Source organism: Labeo rohita, unplaced genomic scaffold (assembly GCF_022985175.1).
Source record: "Labeo rohita strain BAU-BD-2019 unplaced genomic scaffold, IGBB_LRoh.1.0 scaffold_61, whole genome shotgun sequence".
Taxonomy (NCBI): domain Eukaryota; kingdom Metazoa; phylum Chordata; class Actinopteri; order Cypriniformes; family Cyprinidae; genus Labeo; species Labeo rohita.
In genome coordinates, this window is record NW_026129535.1 from 186,877 (window position 1) to 211,320 (window position 24,444).

At 42.6% G+C, this 24,444-nt stretch overlaps 1 long non-coding RNA gene across 1 annotated transcript; it reads left to right on the forward strand.

Moving 5' to 3' along the window:
- The first annotated feature begins 1,228 nt into the window (after positions 1 to 1,228).
- LOC127161288 (uncharacterized) lies at positions 1,229 to 7,796 on the forward strand. The gene is made up of 3 exons (XR_007827005.1): positions 1,229 to 1,473; positions 7,057 to 7,131; positions 7,245 to 7,796. It is a non-coding gene; the product is annotated as an uncharacterized LOC127161288 (long non-coding RNA).
- The last annotated feature ends 16,648 nt before the right edge of the window (positions 7,797 to 24,444 follow it).

Here is a 24,444-nt window from a genome sequence, read left to right on the forward strand (position 1 = left end):
TCAGATCGAAACTTGGTATTGGCAGATACTCAATATTCAATGACTCAGATTGGATTGGGGGCACAAAAAACCTGATTGGGACATCTCTAATCTCGCTCTCTCTCTCTCTCTCTCTCTCTCTCTCTATGAAATTATTATGTCTGATATTAGAATGATCAACCATTTCATTTCAGCACTTCATAAACTGACAACTAAGTAGCATGTAGGCCATCATGTAAAACATGTACGTTCATGTGGAATGTATTCTTAGTCATGCTGAAAAGTTACATAACTATGTAGGAAATAAAGCCAGAAAAATGAAGAAGCATTTATTCTTCAGTCACTTCTATTATATGTAAGAATAGTTAACTACTTTGTAGTTCATAAATTGATGATTATCACTTTGTGATAATAGGTATCACTTCTACGTAGTTTTAAATTATGTAATTGCTGTATGTAAAAAAAAAAAAAAAAAAACGACTTACTGAATTACTGATTTAATAGTGAACAACCCCAGCCATCAATATGCCAATTCTTACATATTAGCTAGAATTATAGGGACTAAAGAGGAAATTTGATTCAGGTGTGATGTCTGAAATAAGTCTACAAAACGCAGTCATTGGATCCATGATCATTATCCACACGTCGGACAAGTTAGTTTCTTCCAGTCAGTGTTCATAATCAACTCATAATCAGTTAATCATAAAAGCATTTCTTACCAACTGCTTTTACCTGAAAATTGAGTGTTTACTGTTGACCTTTTGCATTATTGACACTATTTTCTATGTAATACTGTAAAGCTGCTTTATCACTGTAAGAGCCAGGTATAGCTCTGTTATTTTGGACATTTTTTTTGCGTTGATTGCGGCACCTGGTGGGGGCGAAAGTAGTAAGAATATATCACCTGTTCACCTGTGTGTTTGGCTGGGGAGAGAGGGTGATGGGGGAAATGACTTGACTTGACTGAAACTGGTGGGTGGGTGAGTGGGTACATTGTGTACTCCGTTATTATTTTCATCAGTTTCACCCAATGTGTCATAGTGACAAAGAAACATGTTAGGTGGGAATTTTTGCACCAATAATGTCTGAATCAGTGGGGACAATGCCTCTTTTACGGGACATTTAACAAATAACTTTCAGAACCTCCCCCCACACTCCTGTCAAGCTTTTTCATCTCTGAGAATGAGCTCCAGGCAAAAGAGATACTGCTTCTTCCTGAATCTTTATTCACTGGGGTTGCTGTTGAGACATGACATTTCTTTTTGTAGTTCCCTGGCTTTTTTGAGCAAGGCGGGGGAGCTGTGATGGCAGAATAATGGGGTAGGAACATCTTGTAATATGGACAGCCACATGGCAAATTGGAAGGGTCACCTGAAGCCACCTGAAGCCCTCAAACACACATTTTTCAGGATTCACAGTTGTGAAGACTGTGAATACCATGCACTATGGTAACAAGTGGACCTTTGGCATATGACAGAAACATCTCAGGAGGAGGTAAGGATCTTCACTCACCAAAAGGAAACAGATGAGCACAATGATGATACAATCAGTTTTACCAAAGTGAACTGAACTGCTGTCACACATAGCTATAGTAACATAGCTATTTACTTATTAGTTTTTCTTTTTAAGATTAAACTGGCCACCTGGCGTAGCATGCTTTCCCTCAAGGTTTTTTTTTTCTTTTCGTTTTTTATCCACCATAAATTGAAATGAATTGAATTGAATGCCTTTTATTGTCACTGTACACATATACAATGTACATTATATACATGTACGATGAGATTAAGAGCATCTCACTACTCAGTGCAACATGTAAGAGATATATTTACAATACAACATAACAATACATAAAGTTACAGTAAATAACTATAGTGGTGCAAATAGGGGATAGAGGGGGGGTAGAATGAGATGGCATAAACAGTTTCTATAATAGCGCAAGAGAGATTTACAATGAAATTGCACAGCAATTGTAAAAGTTATTGCACATTGATAAATATATTCAAGGTAGATATTCACATTCAACTGTCAAAATGATATTGCACAATGAAATGTATAATGCATAAGTCCAGTATAATTCAAGTCAGACCGTGTATATGCATGTGTGGGGTCACATCTTCTGTTTTCCACAGTTGCCTTTGACTTGTATACTGTGATATTAAATCTAAAAGCATTTTGGCATTACTTTCAATCAGTTTCTTGGTGAAACTTGTTACTTCTTAGCAAACGTATAAAAGATTTCATGTTTATTATCACCCAAACAACAAATATTTAGCTGCAAAATTATCAAGCATTTATACTGTAAGTATTTCATAATTAAAGGGCACCTATTCTGAAATTGCGTGGTATGTATGGCGCACAGACGGAAATTTTCCATCATAAGCATAACTTGCAACTGAATGTATATGTGTAGGTAAATGGAAACAACTTTTGGGGGATAAGGGGGTAATGACTTGGAATATTAAAAGTATTTATACTGTTAGTATTTCATAAGTAAGGTGTAACTATTCTAAAATTACGTGGCATGCATGACCATGTTAGGCAACAATAGTATTTATTAGTGTTTCTTTATGTGGGATCATGGAGATTACTGAACAGCACAGCTTAAAGTATGGGGAAATTATGTAAGGAGTTTCTGCTATGATTTGGTTTAGAAATTTCAATAGGAAAATTCCCTAATGAAAGAGTATTGCATATGGTCATCTCCACAGCGAGTCACGTATGCAGCATTGTACCGTTGAGGGGTAATACAGTGAAAAAGTATAGATAACCGGGTTCCAGCTGCTCACAGGAAATAACATATAAATGTAACATCATAATACACAACTACTGTGGAAAATATACACCCTTGTTATATGTAAGTGTAACATCCGCGGGCTGTAATTTAAAGTGATGCCTTGTTACCCTCTTGTTACCTGTAGTTACCGTGTAAGTGTAACACAGTGGCGATTTCTTTAAGACTGCAAGGGAAGCTCAGCTTCCCCTATAATGTCACAAAATTAATGGTCAAATTATGTACTATTGTATTAACATTTTATTGACTAAAAATGCGTTAAAAAAAGGTTAATCTCAAAGACGAGTTCGTTCAGAATCAGTTAGATATAGCAGGTCGGCTGACTTGATTTTCTTCTCATACATTCCCGTAGCGTCACAGTGCATTTCCCAGTTGAAGCCCAGCGTCCATTGACTTCAATGCGGCTGCTTTGAATGTTTTTTTTCAGTGCTTTGAAACTAGACGGTCATTGGATAAACGCTGCGATTATGTCCCGCCCACGGACGCTCAGCGTCTCTGGGGGTGAATGAGGAGCAAATGAGGAGTGGGCTGGCCTGGACTCCGAGCTTCTGCGTGATGATTGGAGGGTCTGTCGAAAGATTGCATCTCCTTTTGACTGACAGCGATTTTGTACTATAAGGAATCGCTGAAGCTATTCGCGCTCAGTCCCATCGCGGATTTCTCAAGTTCAGTCGAAATAAAAACTGCTGCAACCTATTTCTTTATATTTGCTTGGCGAAATTGCTTGATTTTCATCATACATTTCACACATTCCTTGTTTCACTTTTACAGAGTTACCTAGCGTAATAGCCGAAAATGAGCTTCCCCTATTTGACAGACCAGTAGCCGCCACTGGTGTAACATATGCGGGCTGTAATTCAAGGTGATGCCTTGTTACCCTCTTGTTACCTGTAGCTACTGTGAAAGTGTAACATTAAACAATTTTAGTTATGCTACAATAGATATGTTTCAAAGTTATTAACAATGAACTGTCTTACATAGTTAAATGCAAGGTCCAAAAGACCTTAAGTTAACATAGATATATTTCAAAGTTAAAATAAAAGTTTTAACAGAACTTCTAAGAACAGAATACAGAAAAGTACAAAGAACAGTAAAAAAAAAAAAAAAAAAAAAAAAAAAAAAAAAAGAAAAGAAAAGAAAAGAAAAGAAAATCATGTTCTAAATGTATTTTAATAACTGGTTTTAATAAGTTAAATCCTTTCAGCTGTGGACAGGAGTCGACGAATTTCTGGAGTGTATACACTTGCAAAGTTGTCCCTGCAGTGTTGCACAAAGCATATATTTAACCAAATATAAAAATAAAGACTTCTGTGAGGAATCTGTGTCCTCACAGAACTATAGATATAGCAATAAATATAAAATAACAAAGGGCTACAAAACTTACACATGTAACTGGAAAATGACAAACAAGAACTTAATAGTAAAACTCACCTTAACCCCTGGGCATACCCTATACCTTACGAAAATTAAACATGTTTATACCGTAGTTAAAAAAAAAAAAAAAAAACATTGTTAATTAAACAGTGGGTACTACAAATCATGGCCATGGTTGTGCTAGAAAAATTGTGGTTAAAACCTTTTCAGCCCTGTTGCATATTTTGCATTTTACAGAATTAGACATACCTGAATTTAAAAGAGTGCCCTACACACAAACATTAGACTAAATGGATAAAAATAGTCTCTATACAGAAATTCTGACTTAAATTTTAACACATGGTGTTGCTTTATTGTATTTTTTCATAACTTTATGACAAACATAAATGAATTTAAAAAAAAAAAAATCCTGATAAGTTACTCACCCTATGTCATCCAGGATGTTCATGTCTTTCTTTCTTCGCAAAGAAATTAAGTTTTTTGAGGAAAACATTCCAGGATTTTTCTTCATACAGTGGACTTTCATAGTGGCCAGCGAATTGAAGGTTAAAAACGCAGTTTCAGTGAAGCTTCAAAAGGCTTTACACAATCCCAGCCAAGGAATGAAGATCTTATCTAGCAAAACGATCTGTCATTAAAAAGCTGGGCAAGCATTTGCTTTGCAATGCGCCTGCTCGTCTTCATTCTGTGATGTCGGAAAGGTCAGGCGTGACGTAGGCGGAAGTGCACTCAGTGTTTACAAAGCCAGCATGCAAAGAAATTCAAATGCCTTTTAGCAAAAAGGTAAAGCAACGATTTTGGATGATTTAAAGTTAGAGGAGAAAATGTGATGGAGTTTTTAACTGAACTACAAAAACAAAAAACTAACCACCTTAAGTAATAAGTAATAATCTTCTGTAAGGATGTTCAATCTTATAGAATTAATCATGTTGTAGCTAAATTAAGTAGTTATGTTTTCTTTATAAACCCCGCCCTTTTGCAAAGGAAACCGATTCGCACCCATCGCCATTTTGTCTCTCGCTGTGGATGGGATCTGAGCTCTGCACTGAGGTAAGTTAATGAAAACTTGAAAATAAAATGTAGTTTAGAGTATGTCACGAATCTGGTCGATGTTCTGCCGTCCGCTCACCACCAGAGGTCACTCTCACCTTATCACACACTGACTGTCGCATTACACCCTGGACTACATCTCCCAGTATCCTTCACGCTGAGTGTGTCAACACGTGACCAATCAGCATCACTATAAAAGCCCCGGTCTTTGCCCATGCAAGCCATGGAGTATTATTGTTGTGTTTATTGTCGTCAGCGTTTTTCCTAGTTCCTAGTTCCCTCGCCTGGCTTCCCCGTTTTGACTGCTCGCCACCTGCCTTCTGGACTCGCTCGTGTTATTGGATTATTCTTTACGTCTTGCCTGTGATATACCTGTCTGCTCCTGTTTGACCCTGCCTGTACGACGTGTCTTTGTCTCGTTCGATTAATAAAAGCTCGCACGTGGATCCGCTCGCCTCTCGCCTTTCACTCCACGTTACAGAGTAACCATTCAGTATTTGAATGTGCATATTTTCACTCAGGTTTTATATACTTGCCATATCAAACAACATTGTTTTTTTAAGTTACGTTTATGCGTTTGTACCTTAGCTAACATTAACACTAGCTTTAGCCTCTTCTGAAAATGTCGTTACCGTTTAAGTGTTCGAAATGCATATAATCCTTTTCTTCGCATGTTGGTATGTTGACTAGACGACTCAGAATGATGAGAAACTGAACCATGTACACCGGACGTTACCGTTGCCTTGCCACAACAGCTTGAAGCTGTGTACCTTAATGTTACGCGACAAAGTGGCCATTTCAAAGAGCTTGAACTACATCAGAAATACAATAGAACATGGAATCTGTTCTATTGTTAACTGTCGAGAATTTGTTGCGCTGTGCCGCATCCAGTGTAGAGAATGGGCTTGTTTGAGATGCTAAGGTTAGCTGAAATGTAGGTGAGAGTAATGTTAGGCGGCTAAAGTCAGGGGACGAGTGGGAAAAAAACAGTGCAGACGAGACGTAGATCAGACACATGCAAGTTCAAAGACGGATATCGCGTGATTTACACATGCTGCGTTCCTGATTAACTGGATGTTATTTAAGTTCTGTTGCTTTTTATGACAACTTATAATGAATAAGCCTTTGTTACAGACAATCAAAAAGCCAGTACAATGCATGTTGGTGTAAAGAAAATTAACATTGAATATGCTTTCTGTTTAGATGTCTGGTTTCTCCTGTCCTGTGAAGACCTTTTTTTTTTTTTTTGGAATGCTGTTTAGTAGTAGTAAGTGTGACGACCCTGAGGTTTCTCCAGATTCTATTGGGAAGAGTGTGGCCATTTTCCAATTGGTCTATCCTATGTTAATTGTTAATTGGTAGCATATATAAGAGGGTGTGTGTTAACTGGGAGTAGGCTCTGTGGGGGAGGGGGTCTCAGGAGTGGTTTTGGTTTAATATGTAACCTTTTGTTGATTCTCTAACTTTTGTGTTTTCCCTGTGCATTTCTTATAATATGTAGATCAAGCTTTGGTTGTGGTTATATTTGTTTTGTTTACTTTTTTTTAATTTATCCCTAGACTTATGTTTATTATTATTATTGATTGTTGTATTTGTTTAATTCAATAAAATAATCTGTATTGATTATATATTTTGGTTCGACCCCTCTTTTATATTGCGACCTCAAACGAGCGGGTTGTAACATAAGTATTATTTAAAACTTTTACTTTTGTTTTGAGAGGTTGCATTCTCATGCATACATCTCTGATGACTGCTTTGAATGATATGCATCTTCATGTGTTTTGATAAGCATAATCCAACACTCTTAATTATAATAATTGTTAACTGTTTTAAAACTGATGCATACTTCTGATATTTTACAGGTATCTGATATTTCACTAGACGAGTGCACTTATTGACATCCACTTCACTGTCAGTCCAAAGCCTTTACATTAATGGTATGTATGAAACTTACATTTTTGCTACTTTTAAAATCTCTTTGTCTGACGATGTTGCAAATGTTAATATCAATCTATTATTTTTCGCTCTCCCTGTCCATTAAATGTGTCAGTGTATGAAGGGCGCACAGTAGCAGTTGCAGTTAGATTGGAGTTACCGAAACATCCAAAACATCCACACCTTGGACATTTGTAGCAACAAGTGTACAATTTTAAGGATTTTGCTTTTATATGGGGTTATATTATATTTTAACACATGCATTTCAAGCAAATGAGCTATGTCTGTAACATGCTTCTCTGTATATTTGTAATCTGTATGGATTGTTGTGTACTGTTTTTTTTTTTTTTTTCTAAAAAATGTTTTTGCTTATTGCCTTGCTTAATATTAAGGTTGCTAAAATGCTATTATTTATTTAAAAATGTAATACTTATAGTTTACCAAAGTTTTTTTTTATTCTGTAATTAATTATTATCTGGATTTATCGTACATTTTATCATAGTTTTATGTAATTTATTGAAACACCACTGCATATGGTGCATAAAGCTGTAATAAAAAAAAATCATGTTAAATCAACAAGGTAACAGCATAAAAACAACATAAAAAAAATCATGTTCATTTGACAAACACAAGTTACGTAACATAAATGGATATGAATTATGTTGAAAGAACATAATAAAAATACGTGCAACCGATGTACATATTTTTTTATGCTAATAAAGATTTTTTTTCAGTAACAATGTTTCTTTTTCTTTTCTTTCTTTCTTTTTTTTCTTTTTTTTTTTTAAACTATGGTTATAAGCATGTTTAATTTTCGTAAGGTATAGGGTATACCCAGGGGTTAAGGTGAGTTGGAGCTGTGTAAGTTCTGTAGTCCTTTGTTATTTTACTATTTATGGCTTTATATATACTTCTATGAGGACGCAGAAGTCTTTATTTTTATTTTTGGCTTAAATATATGCTTTGTGCAACACTTCATTACATTATGCAAAATTGACATATATTAACATTTTTTTTTTTTGCAATGTCCTTTTCTCTAATTGTGATCACAGGTGAAAATTGCATCAGAGAGGGAGGACTTTTCTGCTCTCTCATTGTTATCAATCTGGCCAGTGACCTTTGGTCTGCTCACCACCAGATGTCGCCCTCTCACATTCATATTACATTGACTGTTACACCACACCCCGGACTACGTTCCCAATCAGCCATTGCACTTATCACCTGGGTCCAATCAGAGACCCTATTTAAGCCCCGGACTTCCTTTTACTAGTTGCTGAGTATTGAATTGTGTTTGCATTCTTACAAAGCCTTGTCTTAGTTATCCTGTGTCTAGTTTCTTCTTGTTTTTGCCTTGCTTTCCTAGTCTTGTCACCTAGCCTTGTTATTTCGTTTAGTTGTCTCGCTGCCTGCCTTTTGGAACTCTCGCCAGTCTATATTGATTACCCTTTGCTTATCCCCCTGGATTACGTTCGCTGTTCTCTGACCCTCACCTGCCTTGCGGACTACTCTTTTGTCTTGCTCTACATACCTGAATGCCATTGCCTGACCCTGCCTGTTTGACCATATCTTTGTCGATGTCCCTTAATAAAGCTCTGCAGATGGATCCACCTGTTTCACGTTTCATTTATCACCACGTTACAGAATACTCGGCCACTCAAGGATCCAGCAACTTTTCATCCGGACACAGACCAGGTATGGACACTGCAAGACAGTTATTAGCCCTCGAGCAGGGCACACGATCGCTCGAGGGCTTTATACAAGAATATCTGGCAATTGCCCATTATTCTGATTTGCCTGACTATGCACTGATAGATTTTTTTTGCGAAGGCGTTAACCAGCTGCTTAAGTCACGGCTCATTCGTGAGGCTCTGCGTTCATCACTTGAGCAGTTTTTGGATTATGCATTGCTGTGTGTAGGCTCATCTTTTACTGTGGGTGTTAAAGAGGAGGAACGCGACATCGCGGTTGGGATAGCCGCAAGGTCTAGTCCACCGCAAGCCCCGGGACATACCGCTATAATGATCGCTATTCTGGTGCTGAAACCCGACCGTAAATTGGCGGCCGCACCGGAACACGCTTACGTAATGGCGGCGACTACGGAGCCCTTACTCAAAATGGCAGCCGCACCAGAACGCGCTCACGTAATGGCGGCGACCGCGGAGCCCATTCACAAAATGGCGGTGAAAACGGTGCTCCGTCACGTCACAGCTGCCACTCCTGAGCCAAGCAAAGCTAAAGCTGTGTTTCCCAAGTCAAGTCAAGTCACAGCTGCCACTCCTGAGCCAAGCAAAGCTAAAGCTGTGTTTCCCAATTCAAGTCAAGTTACAGCTGTTGTTCCTGAGTCAAGCCAAGTCACAGTTGATCTTCATGAGCCAAGCCAAGTCACGGCTGTTGTTCCTGGGTCAAGTCTTGTCTCACCTGGTCGTCCAGAGTCAAGTCAAGTCACGTCTCGGCTGGTCTCCACGAGTCAAGTCAAGTCTCAGCTGATCTCCACGAACCAAAGCAAGTCACAGCTGGTCTTCACGAACCAAGTCAAGACTCAGCTGATCTCCACGAACCAAGTCAGAGGTGGCAGTTTACGTTGCAGAACCTCTGGAGATGGCAGCATCAACTGCGGCATCCTCAGCAGCTGTGATGCCCCCCGCAGTTTCCCCGGAGGTGGCGGCAGAGGCTGCGGAACCTCGTGAAACGAGGACATCTGTCCTAGCTCCCTGCACGGTGGTAGTGCCCAATGACCCTCACCTAGCCAGTATACTCATGCCCGGTCCTGAGCCGGCCGCGGAGGCCGTTTGTGAACTCTCACCCTGTCCTGTTCCGGCCATGTTTGGACTCTCTGCTCCCGCCATCACAGCCACGAAGGCCACCAACGAACTGTTGGCCTGTCCAGTCATGGCCGAGGTGGTCGTCAACGAACTCTCTGCCATCCTGTCACGGCCACAAAGGCCGTCAATGAACTCTCTGCCCATCCTGTCACGGCCACGAAGGCCGCCAACGAACTCTCTGCCTGTCCTGTCACGGCCACGTAAGGCGCCAACATACTCTCTGCCTCTCTCCTTATCGTTCTTTCTGCCTCTTCTGTCCCTGTTCTCCCCAGGTCCCAGTCCATGACGCAGGTGCCTGCTCCACCCTGGAGGACTCCTGCACCTCCTGCTCCACCCTGGAGGGCATCTGCTTCGCCTGCGCCGCCTGCTCCGCCGCCCTGGAGGGCTTTTGCTCCGTCTGCTCCGCCGTGGGGATCTTCAGTCTCGTCAGCTCTGTTATGGTGGTCCCTCGCTCACCCTGCTCTGCCGGTCCTGCCTCAGTCCCCAGGTCCTCCACATGGACCTGGTCCTCCTTCCCTTGCCTTGCTCCACCTCTGTTCTTTGCACTTAAGTCTTAGGTCTTGTCATGGCGCTGTGTGCGGGGAATGATGAGGAGGAGCGAGGAGGTCCAATGCATAGAGTTTATTAATATAATCCACAAGGAAACAGGAACGGACAGGAAACAGCAGGGAACCAGCAAACACAACGTAACTCGACGGAGAAGCATACAAACTGACTGGTATAACAATTAAGAACCAACGATCTAACAGAGGACACAACCAAACTTAAATACACAGAAACAACCAATCAGGGGGAGACAGGTACAATCAAACAGTGACGAAATAAATGAGGAACGGAACAGGAAGACCAAATAGGGGCAACACAGGGGGAAAAAAAAAACACAAAAACAGTCTGACATTACCCCCCCCCCCTCCCATAAGGCGCGACTCGTGCTGTAACAAAATACACCGGGGTGGGAGGGTGGGCACCCTGGAGGCTTGTGCAGAGCAGACACAGGAGGGATAGGAGGTACGCCTCCAGGGCGGATCAGGGAGCTCGTGTTTACAAATGGGGGGAAGATTAGAATCTTCCACATCAACAAAGAACTTGGAATGACAAAGAGTAAGGACATGGTTGATAAATTCCGCAACCGGTTTGCGGCAATCGTCAGGAGTTATCGAATTGAACAATTTATCATCGTTTAGCCCCATTTGAAAACGCGTTGATAGTGGCGTTGCTCCAACTCACCAGATGACAAACGCTCAGAAATTCCTCCACGTATTGCTCCAACGGCCTCTCCGCCTGTTGGATATTGAAAAGAAAATCCTCAGCCCAGAGCATTTTTGTGGGTCGGTGATTCTGTCACAATGTCGTCGTGTACAGAGAATGATGAGGAGGAGCGAGGAAATCCAGCACATGAAACTTTATTAAATAATCCACAGTGAACAGGAACGGACAGGAAACAGCAGGGAACCAGCACACACAACGTAAACTGAATGGAGTAACAATACAATCACCGACCACCAAACTTGAAACACAACCAAACTTAAATACACAGACAAATCAAAGGGGAGACAGGTGCAGACGATTAAACAGTGATGTCATAATTACAGACGGAAACGGAAAGTCCAAATAAGGGCATACACGGGGAAAAAAAACACACAAAACAATCCAAAGGGTCTGACAACGAGTAGGTACTGTGGAGGTACTCTATAGTTACAAATAGGTACGCTGTAAATTCTGTTTAATTACGCAGTACATTGCGGGCTGTAATTGAAAGCATTATCATATTTTCTTTATAGACTTTCATCACTGTCAGCAAAAAATATGACATTCTCAAAAGACAGCTATGGTAAATGTCATCCTCTGCTGACAAAATAAGAAATATCCAATATTAAGATCTCAACACATTTATAAGAACAGTTTGTGATTTTTGTGTATGAATGATTTCAGTTGGTCCCCTTCAAGGGAACTCATGCTGCATTGAATGACGACACATCTGGGGCACACTGTGAAACAAGTCCAATCTTGATTGGTGTTGCGTCATTATTACATAAATTGACGTGCACAATTTGTGCCTGGGAGCAAAACATGCATGGGCAGATCCCAAGGGAGCTGCTTTAATACTCCTGAAAGGAAGTATAACAGCAAAGATTAAAGAAGAATTAAAGAGGAGTGCTGCAGTGATGGCTTCCTTGACCCTGAATTTAACATGAATGAAAAAGAAAAGCATATGCATATAGCAAAAGCTCAGCACATTACATCAATGCATGTATCACTTCTTTTTCACAGTAATGGTTGGCTATAAACATGAAACACTTCCCATTACACTAGAAAGAACAAGAAAATATGATCAACAGGCTGCTTAACGAACACGCTCCACACAGTTCACATGCTCCAGCCCGAAAAAGACATGGCCTTCACAACTGACACTCAAATTACACAAATCACGACAGACACTCAAATTCATTAGTGTCTATCTTTAACAATGAAATGACAGTATGAAATTGATGATGCAATAATGCATATTAACCACATGCTCATAGCTGGTCACCGCTTAATCCGTCACCTGTGCTGCACTCTAGACGACACATACTAAATTGAGATAAATGTAATGCATAAATGTAGTTTGAGTGATGAATGGAACTCAAACATAGCTCAGGCAGACCATGTCATGACAGCCAGCATCAGCTGACACTCAGCTGATTGTAACTCCTCCCACTACAATTAATAAGATTTTTCTGTGTTTATTTTTCATGTTCCCTGTTGAGAAAGAACAAAACAAAAAAAAAAAACAGCTAATGCTAGTTAGGTATGTTTTATAGGATGGCTGCTGGTTTAAGCTGGTTCTTAACTGGTCATGAGCTGGTTTAAGACGATTTAATGTTAATAAAATGTTAATACAATTCACAGTTCATTTCACTTTATGTCTCAGAATGTGTATATTTTGTTAGCTGTATTATCATAACATGTTATTGAAATTTGGACAGCATCGCATTTGTTTCGCGAATTTGCTAAATCTGCTGATTTGATTACAACCGCTAAGTGATAGAGAAGGCGGGGGGGAGGCTGGGGGAGAGCTGAGCTCTCATGCCTCCGTTGGAAAAAAAATTAGCCAATCACCACTGAAGTAGCCAATCCCCACTTTTAGCGCTGACAAGTGCTTATGATGAGTAGCAATACTGAATATTTGATTGAGAGATTTACCAAGCTGTCATTCAAACAGTATATATGTGACTGTGTTGGTGATGGTGGAATGATGAACACAGAGTCAGGTAGCTGGTCACTTAGAGCTTCTTTTTTATTGTCCTGGGCAGACACATCTGGGACAAACAGGACCATAGGTTGGTTAAGTTGCAGCTCAAAGATGATGCATGATAGTCAGCAGCGAGGCTTCACGAGACTGCTGCTCTTACATTTTCTCTGAGTGGACGTGAACATATAGTGGACATAAAACTGAGTAAAACATACATAACAGAAAATAAAATATAGAACTGTACCTTTTCTTCTCAATTCTCATTAAATCACATGAGTACAGTGAAACTGTAAACTCAAGTGACCAATATTGTACATTTTTTTAGTATGAAAAAAAGACAGAACAGGAAACCGCAACTCTTGCATGACGCAACACATAGTTCAGCACGTGTGTGTGTGTGCAGCACATGTGCTAATGCTAGCGGCTAACATTTATTTGAACTTTGTTACATATATACAAATTAAAAATAAAGGGAGAACATGTCCAAGCTGGAAATAGGCTAACTGTTATGGAGGGAATGAGGCGAGGAGCGGGCAGATCCATACGCAAGCTTTTATTGACATTAGACAGAAACATGGTCATAAACAGGCTGGGTCAAACACTGGCAAACAGGTATACAGACGGCAAGACACAAGAGTATTCCACGAACAGGCGAGGGTAGATCAACGGTGAATGTAATCCAGGGGGCTAGGCAAAAGGTTAATCCAATGAACATGCAAGAGAAACACAAGCATTGACTAGAGTGACCGCTTCAGAGCTGTAACGCGCCGCAGACGTGTGCAGTACAGGGGTCGAAGCACATGCAGAAGCCGCAGTCTACTCCGGTTGCTGTGTCAGAGCTGTAATGTTATAATGTTAGGCTGATTTAGCCTTATGCTGGAGCTGGTTTCAGGCAATGAAACTAAGTATGTAGATAATTAAATACATTAGCATGATAATATCATGTATTGGCGATCTCGCAGGCTAATGATAGGACCCAAGACTACTGTAGCGTATTATTTACTCACCCTCCATGCATCCTAGGTGTATATGACTTCCTTCTTTCAGACGAATGCAGTCGGAGTTATATTAAAATTTATCCTGGCACTCCCACTTTAAAATGGCATAGATATGTGTTTCTCCTAATCAGTCTAAAACAGGTCCAATAATATGCATCCATCCATAATAAAAACTGCCTCACGCGGCTGTGGGGGGGTTATTAAAGGCCTCCTGTAGCAAATCGATGCGTTTTTGTAAGAAAAATATCCTTATTTAAAACGTCAGAATCACTTTAATCTAGCTTCTTTGCCAAGGGGCGTGGCAGTACTGAAATACCGTCCAAGCTGTTCGCCAATCGCAACACAGTGGAACAGCTAACCAACGCATTTTATTTTTCGGAAGGCGGGCCTTCATTAAACCCGGAACTAATCAGGCCTTATATGCCAGGCTGGAAGAAATGTATTGTAATAATGTGAATTATGTTAAAAATAATGCGTTTTTTCGAACCACCAAGCATGAAAGCATGTTCCAGTACACCTCAAAACAGCATAGCACAAGCACAATAGGACCCCTTTAAGAAGGGATTGATGTTTGCTTCAAGTAATAGACCAGGTAAGTGAAATTATCTTATCTTGCTGTATGTGTGTTGTTTGCTTTACATTTTCTGACTAAGTACAAAAACACAATTCAATCAAGGTAAAGCTTGACACATAAAACGTTCATGGGTGTAGGCTAAATGACTTTACAAACATTTTACATTAAATATCATTCAGGGTCTATTTCGATGTGCTGCAGCTTTTTCCACATAGTCTAACACTCTTTTCACATAATTAATTATTGTCTAATCCAACCGGTTACATTTCTTAATTAGAGTAATAAAATTAAAGTGCATTTTTCTTACTTTGCTGGGGTAAGAATGGGGCAAGAAATTAAAAATGTTCTTGTCTCCATCTGTGTAACGGGACTCGTAGGAAGCATGAATAGATCCAAGTGCAAGCTTTATTGTACAGATCGTAATCAAGACAGGCAAGGTCAATCTCCAACAAACAGTAATATCCAGGGCAAGACAAAAGCGTAATCCAATAAAACATGCAAAAGGTCAGAATACCAGTGAGCAGTCCAAAGTAACAAATGAACAAGGCAATGAAACTAGACAAAACTATGGCAATGAAAACAAGGCATACCAATGACTAGGAAACAAAACAATAACCATGGAACAAACAAAACAAGGCAATGAAACAGGGAAAATGCTTGGTAGAGTCAGCACAGGCAAGACAATACTTCGCGAGGCCTGTTTGGCATGGCCCTCCTTAAATGGCCACCAAACAGGAAGTAACCAAAGAAGCAGCAGAGGGAGTGGTAACAGTTAATCCATGGGTGAGGGCTCCCTCTGCTGGCGTGGCATTACAGAATCCCCGCCTCTAGGAGCGACTCCTGGCGCTCAAGAAACAACAGTCCAGGAGGATGGGGGAACAGGGGGTGGGAAGGAGGACCAGGTCCATGCAGAAGAAGTGGGCCTGGATCATGGAGCAGTGACAGACAGTGGAACCCTGGAGGACCTGGGCCGTGGAGCTGCGGCAGACAGTGGAACCTTGGAGGACCTGGGCCGTGGAGCAGTGGCAGACAGTGGAACACTGGAGGACCTGGGCCGTGGAGCAGTGGCTGACAGTGAAACACTGAAGCAGAAGTCCACCATGGTAGATTCTGAGGAGCCTGGAGCCATGGCGGGGCAGGCAGAGCAGGCAGCCATGGCGGGGCAGGCAGAGCAGGCAGAGCAGGGAGCTATGGCGGGGCAGACAGAGCAGGCAGAGCAGGGAGCCATGGCAGGGCAGGCAAAGCAGGCAGAGCAGAGAGCCATGACGGGGCAGACAGAGCAGACAGGAGCAAAGATACCCACAGTGGAACAAATGACATCCATAGCAGAGCAGAGAGTTCATGATTGGCCTCCTTGGCCGTGACATGGCAGGCAGAGGGTCCGTAGGTGACCTCCATGGCTGTGACAGGACAGGCAGAGAGTTCATAGGAGGACGCCGCCCCCTTAGGAGGTTCTGCAGCCGGAGCTGCCACCTTCAGGGGCATAGGCACATACTCATGGTCAGACGAGATCTCTGGAGTAGACGCGTGAACAGACGAGACGGTGAGTTCATTAATGGACGCCGCCTCCTTGGGAGGTTCTACACTGTGAGCTGACACCTCTGGAGGCATTGGCACAAATTCGTAGACAAGAGAGGCCTCTGGCACAGACTCGTGGACATATGAGGCAGTGAGTTCATGAATGGACGCCCCCTCCTTGGGAAGTTCCACAGCATACCCTGACACCTCTGGAGGCACTGGCGCAAACTCCTGGACTGACAAGGCCTCAGGGGCAGACTCGTGGTCAGACGATGCCTCTGGAGCAGACTCGTGGTCAGACGAGGCCTCTGGAGCAGACTCGTGGTCAGACGAGGCCTCTGGAGCAGACTCGTGGTCAGACGAGGCCTCTGGAGCAGACTCGTGGTCAGACGAGGCCTCTGGAGCACAGTGTGTAGCCCACACGCTCAAAATGGTGATCGCCATGACAGGCAGCACAGTAGATAGATAGTAGACAGATGCTTGCCGGTCTTGAGGGTGTGGAGGTTGTGGGCATGTCGCTTGGGAGCGTGGGCTCTGCGTGGCCTGGGAGCATGGGCTCTGCGTGGCCTGGGAGCATGGGCTCTGCGTGGCCTGGGAGATGAGACGTGACCTGGTGAGGCTTTGGAAGGACGGCTAAGACCTGACGAGGCTCTGGGATGTCAGCTGATACGTGACGAGGCTCTGGGGGGTCAGCTGAGACGTGACGAGGCTCTAGACAATCAGCTGGGACGTGACGAGGCTCTAGGAGGTCTTGCTGAGAAGTGACGAGGCTCTAGGAGGTCAGCTGAGACGTGACGTGGCTTTGGAAGGTCAGACGGGACCTGGCGAGGTTCTGGCATGATGGCCGTGGCTTGGCGAGGCTCTATACTAGCAGCCATTTTGTGAAGAGACTCTGTTAGGAGCGCAGCTGTGTCTTGACTTGATTCAGGGAGGTCTGTCGTGACTTCACTTGACTCAGGGAGGTCTGCCGTGACTTGACTTGACTCAGGGAGGTCTGCCGTGACTTGACTTGACTCAGGGAGGTCTGCCGTGACTTGACTTGACTCAGGGAGGTCTGCCATGACTTGACTTGACTCAGGGAGATCTGCCGTGACTTGGCTTGGCTCATGAAGATCAGCTGTGGCTTGGCTTAACATAGACAACCCAGCTGTAACTTGACTTGACTCAGGAACAACAGCTGTAACTTGACTTGACTCATGAAGAACAGCTGTGACTTGACTTGATTCAGGAACAACAGCTGTGACTTGGCTTGACTCAGGAACAACAGCTGTAATTTGACTTGACTCATGAAGAACAGCTGTGACTTGACTTGATTCAGGAACAACAGCTGTAACTTGGCTTGATTCAGAAACAACAGCTGTAACTTGGCTTGACTCAGGAACAACAGCTGTAACTTGATGTGGCTCAAAAAACAACAGCAGTAACTTGACTTGGCTCTGTAAGTGCAGCCCTGACTTGACTTGATACTGGAGGATTAGCCATCACTTGACTTGCCTTGGGTATGGCAGACATAATGGGATGAGATTCGAATGAGATGATCTTGCAATGATGAGGCTCAGGCGTGGCAGCCATCTTGGCCAGGGACTCTGATGAGGCGGCCATCTTGTGGACTGGCTTGGGGATGGCGGCCATCTTGTGGACTGGCTTGGGGATGGCGGCCATCTTGTAAACTGGATTGGGCTCCATACAGATTTTGGGCACCATACAGATTTTCATAAAGAATTCGCTGATTTTATATCTGAGCTGGTGTTAGCTACAGATAAGGTCTTAATAGTAGGTGACTTTAACATCCATGTCGATAATGAAATCGATGCACTGGGAGCAACATTTACAGAAATTTTAAATTCTATTGGAGTTAGACAACACGTGCCAGGTCCCACTCATTGTCGAAATCATACTCTAGACTTAATACTGTCACATGGAATTGATGTCAATGCCGTTGAGATTCTGCAGCAAAGTGATGATATCTCTGGTCATTATCTAGTCTCGTGTATACTCCAGATAACTAAAACTGTAAATTCAGCTTCTTATTACAAGTATGGTAGAACCATCACTTCTACTACAAAAGACTGCTTTCTGAGTAATCTTCCTGACTTATCTGAATTCCTTACCATGTCCAATAGCTCAGAAAAACTTGATGATGTAACAGAAACTATTGACTCTCTCTTTTCCAGGACTCTAGATACGGTCGCTCCTCTGCGCCTAAGAAAGATTAAGGAAAACAGTCTGACCCCGTGGTATAACGAGCACACTCGTGCCCTAAAGAGAGCAGCCCGGAAAATGGAGCACAGCTGGAGGAAAACAAAATTAGAGGTTTTTCGTACTGCTTGGCGTGAATGTACCCTATCGTATAGGAAAGCATTAAAAACGGCAAGATCTGATTACATTTCAACTCTTTTAGAAGATAACAAACATAACCCTAGGTATTTATTCAATACAGTGGCTAAGTTAACAAAAACTAAAGAACCAACAGGCACTGACTATGCCCATCAGCATAGCAGTAATGACTTTATGAACTACTTTACTTCAAAGATCGATACTATTAGAGACAAAATTGTCACCATGCAGCTGTCAATTACAGTATTGCATCAGATGCGCTATAGATCTCCTGGGGAACAGTTCCACTCATTTTCTAGAATAGTTCAGGATGAATTGTATAAACTTGTTAAAGCATCTAAACCAACAACTTGTATGCTAGACCCTATTCCATCTAGGCTACTAAAAGACTTGCTTCCAGATCTCATAGATCCTCTGCTAAATATTATTAATTCATCACTGTCATTAGGATATGTCCCCAAAACCTTCAAACTGGCTGCTATTAAGCCTCTCATTAAAAAACCACAACTTGACCCCAACGAATTACTTAATTACAGACCTATCTCGAATCTCCCATTTCTGTCGAAGATATTAGAAAAGGTTGTATCCTCACAATTATCTTCCTTCCTACAAAAAAATGATATCTGTGAGGATTTCCAGTCAAGATTTAGACCGTACCATAGTACTGAGACTGCTCTTATTAGAGTTACAAATGATCTGCTCTTATCATCCAATCGTGGTTGTATCTCTCTGTTAGTGCTACTGGATCTTAGTGCTGCGTTCGATACGGTTGACCACAACATTCTCTTGAACAGACTTGAAAATTATGTTGGCATTAGTGGTAGTGCATTGGCATGGTTCAAATCGTACTTATCTGACCGCTATCAGTTCGTGGCAGTAAATGAAGAGGTATCATATCAATCACAAGTGCAGTATGGAGTACTGCAAGGCTCAGTGCTAGGGCCATTACTTTTTACGCTTTACATGTTACCCTTGGGTGATATCATCAGGAAATATGGTGTTAGCTTTCACTGTTATGCTGATGATACTCAGCTCTATATTTCTTCGCGGCCCGACGAAACATACCAATTTGATAAACTAACTGATTGTGTAGTTGAGTTAAAAAATTGGATGACAAGTAATTTCTTACTGCTAAATTCTGAAAAAACAGAGGTGTTAATTATTGGACCTAAAACCTCAGCGTGTAATAACCTAAAACACTGTCTAATACTTGATGGCTGCTCTGTCAATTCTTCGTCATCAGTTAGGAACCTAGGTGTGCTATTTGATGCCAATCTTTCCTTTAAAAACCACATCTCTAGTATTTGCAAAAAGCATTTTTCCATCTCAAAAATATATCTAAATTACGATCTATGCTCTCAATGTCAAATGCTGAAACATTAATTCATGCGTTTATGACCTCAAGATTAGATTATTGTAATGCTTTATTGGGTGGTTGTTCGGCTCGCTTAATAAACAAACTCCAGCTGGTCCAAAATGCAGCAGCTAGAGTTCTTACTAGAACCAAAAAGTATGATCATATTAGCCCGGTTCTGTCTACACTGCACTGGCTCCCTACTAAACATCATATAGATTTTAAAATCTTGCTAATTACTTATAAAGCCCTGAATGGTTTAGCTCCTCAGTACCTGAGCGAGCTCTTATCGCATTATAGTCCCTCACATCCGCTGCGTTCTCAAAACTCTGGCAATTTGATAATACCTAGAATATCCAAATCAACCGCGGGCGGCAGATCATTTTCTTATTTAGCACCCAAACTTTGGAACAATCTACCCAACACTGTTCGGAACGCAGACACACTCTGTCAGTTTAAATCTAGATTAATGACCCATCTCTTTAACCTTGCTTACACATAACACATTAACACATTTCTATTATTCAAATCCGTTAAAGGATTGTTAGGCTGCACTAATTAGGTCAACCGGAACTGGGAACACTTCCCATAACACCCGATGTACTCAGTGCATCGTCAGAAGAATGGCATCTACTCTAATATTAGTCTGTTTCTTTCTTATTCCGAGGTCACCTTAACCACCAGATCCAGTCCGTATCCAGATCAGATGGTCATTGCAGTCCTCTGGACCCAGTCCGTACCCAGCCCAGACGGTGGATCAGCACCTAGAGACGACCTCTACAGCACTGAATGTCAGCAGAGACCACATCGACTAGATGAGCCCCAGAGACGGATGCCCCAGTGAAGACCTCGTCACCTAGACGGCTATCGGCACAGGACCACGGGACCTGGCGAGTCCTCTGTGTCTGGCCAGAGGAGAACTGGCCCCCCCAACTGAGCCTGGTTTCTCCCAAGGTTTTTTTCTCCATTTGTCACCGATGGAGTTTTGGTTCCTTGCCGCTGTCGCCTCTGGCTTGCTTAGTTGGGGACACTTTATCTTCACTTTATCTTCACACAATATTGTATTTTATTTTGTTGTATTTGATTAACTACCCTTACCTGAAAATTGAGTGTTTACTGTTGCCTTTTGCATTGTTGATGTACTATTTCCTATTTAATACTGTACAGCCGCCTTGTCACAATTCTGTATTGTTAAAGGCGGTATATAAATAAAGGTGATTTGATTTGATTTGATTGTGGATGGCGGCCATCTTGTGAACTGGATTGGGGATGGCAGCCATCTTGTGGACTGGCTCTGGGATGGTGGCCATCTTGTGGACTGGTTCTGGGATGGCGGCCATCTTGTGGACTGGCTCTGGGAGGGCGGCCATGACAGGTGCAGACTCTGGAAAGGGGGCCATGACAGGTGCAGACTGTGTCTTGGCAGACGTGACAAGTGCAGGCTCTGGAACGGCAGGCATGGCGTGAGCAGGCCTTGGAGTGGCAGATGTTGTGCGATGAGACTTTTGAGTGGCCGGCATAACGTGAACAGACTCTGGCTTGACAGGTATGGCGTGAACAGGCTTTGGCTTAGTGACTACTGGAGGATCACGGGGTCCCTCATCCGCGATCCCCACAGTAAATGATGATCCCGCCAGCAACAAAGCATAGTCAATATATTGCTCCAAAGACCAGTGAATTTTACCTCCAGGTAGGCCGGAACGAATGGGGTCATTCAGTCCCACTCTAAAAATGTTTTTGAGTGCCACATCATTGAAACCCACAAGTTGACACAGTCCACAAAAGTCCAAAACATAATCTTCAATACAACGGTTACCCTGACATAGGCAGAAGAGGTGTGATACTGGGTCCATGGTGATCTGTGTTCTGAAAGCTGCTGGATCTGTGGGAGGCGAAGTATTCTGTAACGGGACTCGTAGGAAGCGTGAATGGATCCAAGTATGAGCTTTATTGTACAGATCGTAGTCAAGACAGGCAAGGTCAATCTCCAACAAACAGTAACTTTCAGGGCAAGACAAAAGCAGTCCAAAGTAACAAATGAACAAGGCAATGAAACTAGACAAAACTATGTTAATGAAAACAAGGCAAAACTATGACTAGGAAACAAAACAATAACTGTGGAACAAACAAAACAAGGCAATGAAACAGGGGAAACACTTGGTAGAGTCCGCACAGGCAAAACAATACTTCACGAAGCCTGTTTGGCATGGCCCTCCTTAAATGGCCACCAAACAGGAAGTAACCAAAGAAGCAGCAGAGGGAGCGGTAACAGTCAGTCCATGGGTGAGGGCTCCCTCTGCTGGCGTGGCATTACAGTCTGCATTAAGATAAACAGCCCTGCAATAAGGATAGACACAAATGTGTTAAAATTCCTTTTATTTTGTTCTAATTTCAGGTGTTATGTAAGTAAAAAGCCTCATCTGGTCTGTAAAGTAGGGCTTTGGTAATCAAAACATGGACTTGTCATGACATTTGACTTTCTCTGTAAAGATTTATTTATATATTTATGTTTATTATTTTACAGTATTGTTTTAATTTCATGTTTATGATATACTAGAATGACCAGCAGAAGATCAGTGCAGAATTCAATGATTGTGGATGGACCGTAGCAAGTTCTTTTGCAGTTGTAATCTATAGTACTATGCACTAATGGAATGGAATAATGGAAATGACTTTGACACTGGAGAGCTTGGACAAAGTCGTATGTAAATGTATTTACCTTATAACTGCACATATGTATTAGAGTCTGTAAGCTTTAAGATCGTAAGGCACATTTTAATGTTTTCCTTTGTTTTAATTAAAGCACACAGGTTCTAAGCAGAAATTCGTCAAGGATATGACTGTTGCAATTATGGTTGTGGGTGACCAAAGTGAGCACCATCAATCTGCAGTGATGTGGTCCATAGAAGAAGTAATCGTCCCAGGTTACATATGTAACCCTGGTTCCCTGAGGGAACAAGGCGCTGCGTCTGAAAACGCTATGGGAACGCCTACAGCAAGACCACGCTCTGAACACATGTGTAATCTGGCCAATGGAAGGGCAAGACGTCACGGGCCCCTTTTAGGGGGACCATAGCATATGAGTAGTTGGTCCGCCTTACGCCACAGGGCAGCTCTGTGGACATATGCGTCCAGCGCTCTAACTGGACATATACGATTAAGCTTCTGCTGGTCGGGATCCCTGAAGGGAGGAGAACAGAAAGCCTGAAGAACAACTGGCTGTGGTGCAGCAGTAGGGACCTTAGGAATATACCCGCTCTGGGGTAAAGAAATGCTTTAGCCATGCCAGGAGCAAATTCTAAATACAAAGGGGCCACCGAAAGGGCCTGCAGGTCCCCAACCCGCTTGAGGGAAGTTAGTGCTAAGAGCAAAACAGTCTTGATGGTAAGGAACCGATCCGAAATCTCCTCTATAGGCTCAAACGGCGGCCTACAGAGGGCCTGAAGCACCACAGCAAGGTCCCACGTAGGGACACGGGGTCATACTGGAGGCCTCTGCCTCAGCACATTGCAGAGGAAACGTGTAACCAGGGGGTTCTTACCCACTGACATGCCACCAAGAGGGGCTTGGTAGGCCAAAATTGCCTCCATGTAAACCTTTAAGATGGAGTGAGTTAACCCTGTGGAGAAACGAGCCTGCAGGAACTCCAGCACTGTACCAACTGGGCAGTTAACTGGGTTCTGCTGGCAGTCTCCACACCCTGAAGTGAAAAGCTTCCAACACCTTGACTTAGAAACCAAGGTTTTCTCCACATGTCTAAGGCACATAGGCACCGCTGCATGACCTTGATCATGCGAAGCGGGTTTCCCCTCGGGGAGAACCCCTTGGTTTTGAGCCACCACTGTAGGAGTCTCATGTACATCAGGCCAAAAGGTATAACGTTGGACGCTGCTGCAATCAGACCCAGCAATTGTTGGAACTGCTTTATAGTGAGTGACTGGCCTTCCTTCACTCTCACGACTGCGGCGAGGATTGACTTGATCCGAGCAGGAGACAGACATGCCTGTATCATAGTCAAATCCTACAACACGCCTAGATAAGTGGTTCTCTGTAATGGAGACAGCACACTCTTCTTGGCATTCAATCTCAACCCCAGCTCTTTCATGTGAGCGAGAACAACATCTTGATGTTGAGCCGCCATCTGCTCTGTGACTGAGCAAAAATCAACCAATCGTCGATGTAGTTGAGTATGCGGATGCCTTGGAGTCAATACTGGTATGCTTCACCCCTGAAAGCAAACCTCAGGAACTTCCTGTGTTGAGGAAGGATGGAGACATGGAAATAAGCGTCTTTTAGATCTATCGTCACAAACCAGTCCTCGGACCTGATTTGTGACACTACCTGCTTGACCGCAAGCATTCTGAACTTCAACCTCATGACTGAGCGATTGAGTCAGCGTAGATCTAGGATAGGACGCAGCCCTCCATCCTTCTTTGGAACAATGAAGTACTGGCTATAGAACCCGGACTCCCTGTCT